This window comes from Amborella trichopoda, chromosome 10 (assembly GCF_054954075.1).
Source record: "Amborella trichopoda isolate Santa Cruz 75 chromosome 10, AtrichopodaSantaCruz75HAP2 v2.0, whole genome shotgun sequence".
Lineage (NCBI taxonomy): Eukaryota > Viridiplantae > Streptophyta > Magnoliopsida > Amborellales > Amborellaceae > Amborella > Amborella trichopoda.
Window position 1 is genome coordinate 16,566,544 of NC_142345.1, and position 6,063 is coordinate 16,572,606.

Genomic DNA, 6,063 nt, shown 5'->3' on the forward strand with positions numbered 1-6,063 from the left:
TGGTAGTGGTCCCAAAGTTGTTTGACACATCGAGAATATAGCTCTAATTACGGTGTCCGTTTCAAGGTGTTAGAGGCTGATCCGAAATTGTTTCTTTGTTTACGCTGCCTTAGACATGTAGGATTGAGACGACACTTGACAGGTGGCCTTTTCGAAGTTCTTAGAAAGATTCTGACCTATTCTAAAGCAATTCTGAAACTGTCGAGAATTTCACTGTATGTTGAGGTTTTATTGACCTGCTTCCTTTTTATTCCGCGTCAGGGACCAAGGTGCTGAGAAATGTCTTCGCTACAGTTATTACAATTTTTTTGTTTTACACATTAACCATATATATATATATATATATATATATATATATATATATATATATATATATATATATATATATATATATATATATATATATATATATATAAAAGCATGCATACTCCCGTTCGCGTATAACTATGAGGTGCGACCAACGGCTGGAGTAACACCCATCAAAATCAACGGTTTGGAAGCCCGTCTTCCCTTTTTCAGCTCGGAAAACCCCTTTCTCGCCCGAACTCCTTGGATGCTCACTGAAGCTCGCAGAATCTCTATCTGTCTTTTCTCCATGAGGAAGCTCGCTGAAAGCTTGGATGGGCGCTGGAAAAAGCTTGCTGAAAAAACACTTGGGTGTTCGAAGCTCGCTGGAAGATTGGATGCTCGCTGAAAAAACTAGCCTCTCTCTCTAGCGCGCTGTATCTCTCTCTCTAACTCACTGAAACTCTCTCTCTCTTTAGCGGAAATCGAAACCCTCGATGAAACCCTCACTCTCTCTCTAGATCGCTAAAACTCTCTCTCTCTATCTGAAATTGAAACCCTCGCTGAAATGGTTTTCTCGCTGAAACCTTCTCTAACAACTCTGGCTAGGTAAAGGAAGCCATCACTCGCTGAAAGCTGACACTGAAAGGTAATTTCTCTCTTCTCAATCTTAATATAGGCCGTTCATTTTGTGTTTGTTGAAATTCTCATATGAAAATTGGATGAACTAATGCACTGTTCTGATAAAGAATTTAGGGAAACTTCTCTTAGTTGTAGTCAACAACTGACGTGAAGAACATAAGAAATCAGAAAAGAAGATGACTTCTCCTAGGTAATGAACATAGATTTCGTTTATCTAGAATCAATCCAACTCTGAATGGATAAAGTTAGCATCATGTGTAACAGCGGAGATTTTATCTAGTATGCAGGTAAGTGATACCATCCATTATCATTTCCACAAAGTATTATAATTTAAAATATTCAATTGCAAAACCTACAACTTTGAATACAATCCCTCTTTACTTTCAATTCTTCTCTGCGATGAATCAAACCTGTTTATTCTGATTTTTCTTTGAATGTAGTTTTGTTAATTTTGGTGTCACACTGTTGGACAATCCTAATTATAGCTATCTTTGTTAAGATTTTATAGAGAGATTAAGTGCTATATGTGGAGAACACTCCCTACCTTAATGGAATATACAATTGAATACTAGGAAATGTGGAAACTCATTCTTGCAAGCCGCAGAATGTTTGTGACAACGGTCTTGCTTGTACACATTAGTATTGATGGGGTGATGGCCGTGGAGAGGAAGTGGTGTTGCATGATGGGTTACAAACTTGCAGTCACTTCTTAGCTATGCGTTGTATTCTTCATCTACTAATTTATTCCACCCATTGTACCAGATTTACACATATGGAAATTTAAACCATCAAATTATCATGTGATAGGTGTTCTCTAAAAGGAACGCAGCTACTCAAGTGGCCCAACTAGTCCCTCTTTACTTTCAATTTTTCTCTGTGATGAATCAATCCTGTTTATTCTGATTTTCTTCGATCAGATGAAATTCTTTTTTCTATATGGATATGATGATTCAATGATTAGTTGGAAAACAAATCATAACAAATTGTAATTTTCCGGTGTTTTCTTTTATTGCTTTACTTTATGTCTATAAAGAGTTCTCTGTGTCTGCCATAATGGGCTTCATACTGTTACGATGGGTTTTTTTTTTGTAGTTGTTCGAATGTAGTTTTGTTAATTTTGGTGTCACACTGATTTAGCCCATTTAATCAATGTGGTTAAATATTATAAACCACATAAATGGTGCTGATGCAGGTTAAATTTTTAAATCTTGAATCCAAGAATCGATTGAATTGTCATTTAACATCTTCATGTAATACGATAAGGTCTTGTAAGAAATCTGAACTTCCTCTTATGTGAATTGATTAACTGGTTCAGACGGGTGTTTAGTTGTTGGCTTGTATAGAATGATTTAGCAAAATGAGCTAATAGCTGTTTTCAAAATGTATTTAAATTACTCTACCAAAAAATGTATGAGGCAAATCCTTTAATGCAGTCAAATTTATTTTTGTTGTTCATGAGGCAAATTCTGTTTTTAATGAAAAATAGCATTGCAATTCGCTGCATTCTCCATTGTAATTTAGGAGTAAAAAAAAATTATCTATGTTGGTGGTTATTTGGAGTTTGGGTTTTAGGAATAGAGTAAGCCGTGTGAAGAATTGGATGCCATATATAGAACTCCAAAATCCGAAGGAGTGGTTTTGGTCTTGAATGGGACATTGGATCCCATGTATAGAACTCCAAGATGCGAATGAGTGGTTTTAGTCTTGAATGGAATAGTATCAAAGTGGGGGACCACCTGTGAAGCTCCATCAAGCATTAATCTTTCCACCTTATTCACACGCAATATATCTAAGAGGTTTGTTTGTGTGAATCTTAATTTTGGTCATTATGATGTAATTGGTCTTTTTCTTGTGGCCCATGACTGCTGTGACAGGCATTGTGTACAAAAAATAGAGCTATAAGGTATTGTAATGGAGTTTTAGTGGTGTCTGTTGTTCCTTCTTGTGCATTGGGCATCCTTTTCTTTTAAATTAACTACGTCTTGGATGCTCCCAATATGTTCATAATATGCTCATTCTACATTTATGGAACTGAAATGGAATGTGATGGGTGCATTTATTAAAAAGTATGTGAAGTGTTGAAGTCATTAATTGACAAATGAAATGTGTTTTTTATAGGGTAATTTTAGTACATGAGATGGAGCTCACCATTTCAGAAAGTGTGGCATCCTCCACATGGCCAGAGGATGACAACATGGTTAGCCTATGGAGCAAGATCCGTTGGTTGCATCCCTGCCCCCCAATAAGTTCACAAATTCCGGAAACAGGGAACATGCGTCATCATCCAAGGGGACAAAAATAGAGGAACCTTACATAGGAATGAAATTCAGTTATGAAAATGATGCATTTGAGTTTTACAAGACTTTTGCATTGGTGCATGGGTTTGGTGTAGAAAGCAAACTACTGACAACAATAAGGATGGAAAGAGAACTACTAGGGATTTTATATGTTCGAAGGAAAGATTCCGCAGGGTGAAAGAAGTGTTACCTACAAAAAAATCCCTCGGTCAAGGTGTGGATGTCCAGCAAAGATGTGTGTAAGTATAAATGCCAACAATGAGTGGGTTGTCACAAGGTTTGTTAAGGATCACAATCACGTCTTTGTATCTCCAAGGAAAGCCCAATTCATCCTATCGCACCGAACAATATCGAATACGATAAAGACAATGATAGACTCCATGAGCTCCGCTTTGGTAAAGTCTCGAAATATCTATGATATCTTTTTAGAGCAAGATGGATGGATCGATAATATCCCTTTCTCAAAAAAAGACATCAAAAACCAAATAAGAAACAAGAAAAAAAAATTCAAAAGGGAAGATTGGAACCGTGCGATGGAATGGTTAATTGATATGAAAAGATTGAATCCATCTTTTTTCTATAAGGTGAAATTAGATGAAGAAAGTCTTATTGTCAACCTATTATGGGTAGATGCCATGTCAAGGGTGTTCTACAACCACTTTTCAGATGTGGTCACTTTTGATACCACGTATAAGACAAATTCTTTTGGCATGCCTTTTGCTCCCATACTTGGAGTGAATCACCACCTTAGCACAATATTTTTTGGGTTTGTACTTATATTTGATGAGAAGGTGGAATCCATTGTATGGGTATTTGAAAATTAGCTTGAAGCAGTAGGTGGACGTCAACCGAGAGTCATTATCATCGATCAGGATCCTCCAATAACCGCTGTAGTGAGACAAGGTTTGAATAAAAGCAGACATCATTATTTTAAGTGGCACATACTTTCAAAGCTCAAAGAAAAATGGTGACATGTCTTGCGAAGGAGTCTATCTTTTTCAGACTATTACAGGAACTGTATAATAAGTGAAACTAAGGAAGAATTTGAGTCAGAATGGAGATCTTTAATTGAGAAATATGATCTTCAACATAATGAATGACTCAATAGATTGTACAAATGTCGAGAGCAATGCATACATTGCAAATGCATTCATAGCCAGTATGTCTTCGATTTAGAGAAGTGAAGAAATGAATAAGCACTTCAAAAATTATGTGACTTCCAATACAAGCTTGTGCACATTGTTGGAAACTACTCTAAAAGTGCATGATAAAAAACTTCTTAAGACAAGAGAAAATGACTTAAAGAACATCACATCTACGCCTTTTTTGAGGACCGCGTGTGACATCGAGGCGCACGCTTCGAAGATATATACACACAAAGTTATGAAGTTGTTTGGAGAAGAAGTTGCAGAAAGCATCAATTACATGAGTGAAATTATCGAAGAGAATGACACAGTTACAAACTTGGGCTGGGATAGAGGCAGAGAAAGCGAAAGCGAAAGAGAAAGAAGTTACCGGAAAGTGCGCAGTTTGCAAAAAGAGTGGACATGACAGAAAGAATTGTCCAGCTGTCGCATTTTTAAAGTATGAATGAACTATTGTTCCATCTTTCGTATTTTTTATGATGGTAATATGAATTCATTAATTATAAATATTTGAAATGGATTTTTTTTCGTTTAGGTTAAATGTCAATATAAGATGCATGGATGGGTCAAGTGAGAATGTGGAACACGATAAGTAATGGTAAGGTATTTTAGTCCTTTGCATTGTAATCAGTAAACAAGTATTTGTTGCATTCAATTTGCATTGTACGAAATTTTATTGCATTCAAATTTTCATGCTTGTGTGCTTGAGATGTACTTTGGCAGGAGCAATTATGCAATTCTTTTATGAATTGATGTTTCTTTGAGAATTTGTTCTTTCTCAAAGAGAGAGAGAGAGAGAGAGAGATGTGTCATTACATTTGTTGCTTACTGGTTTTGATACATTTCCCTTTTCCTTTAACAAGGTATGGACAATGACCCCATTGGGCATTTGCTAACTACATCTTGGGGCTCTTTGTAGCAATTAGGTGACAGACACTTGTTGATCTAGTGTTGTAATTGTGACAAGCATTAGAGAATGGACGGCGTTGTGCACTCATGTGTAATTAGAAGTGAAGAATGAAATTCCATTTCAGAACTAAATGGTACAGGGGCTAGATAAAGGTCAAAGGAAGAAAAATAAACAGTAAACATATTGTAATTGTAGTTTTCAGAGTGATGAGGAACTATACCTTTTTCCTAGACTTTGTTTGATAATTGTTGCGTAGCAGAGGGCATGTACCTTTAACTAGGTTAGGTTTTTAAGATTACTGGATATAATAGTCCTTATTAATGTTATCTTAATTCTATTGTTGTTTGGGGTTCACGTCTTCTTATCTTAATGCTATTGTTGTTTGGGGTTCACTTCTTGTTAGTTAATGCTATTGTTGTTTGGGGTTCACTTCTTGTTAGTTAATGCTATTGTTGTTTGGGGTTCACTTCTTGTTAGTTAATGCTATTGTTGTTTGGGGTTCCTTTGATTTTCACTTAATTATGAAAGAGGGGTGTTTTTCTGGTTTTCACAGAAATATGAAAGAGGGATGAGCTGGTACATGGAAGTACATTGTTTAAAAACCATCAAAATTCACTGAAAATCAAAATACAGTTTCTCATTTCTCGTGTGACTCATTAATAAGTACAGCTTCGGACTTGTTAAGCCACTAGCAGAGTCTATTCATAAAACTCACTGAGTTTTTAAATGACTAGCCGGTGTCTACTTCTTTCTTTTGATTGGTGAAGGAAGTATGCAATTTATA

The 6,063-nt window shown here is 36.0% G+C and overlaps 1 long non-coding RNA gene across 2 annotated transcripts; it reads left to right on the forward strand.

Moving 5' to 3' along the window:
• Nucleotides 1–432: 432 nt before the first annotated feature.
• Nucleotides 433–5,671, forward strand: LOC110007677 (uncharacterized). Of its 2 annotated transcripts, XR_002281741.2 has the most exons (4): nt 434–934; nt 3,046–4,808; nt 4,905–4,967; nt 5,233–5,671. It is a non-coding gene; the product is annotated as an uncharacterized LOC110007677 (long non-coding RNA). The 2 variants fall into 2 exon arrangements; XR_016042695.1 differs by lacking the exons at nt 3,046–4,808; nt 4,905–4,967 and having other exon boundaries at nt 433–934.
• Nucleotides 5,672–6,063: the final 392 nt, after the last annotated feature.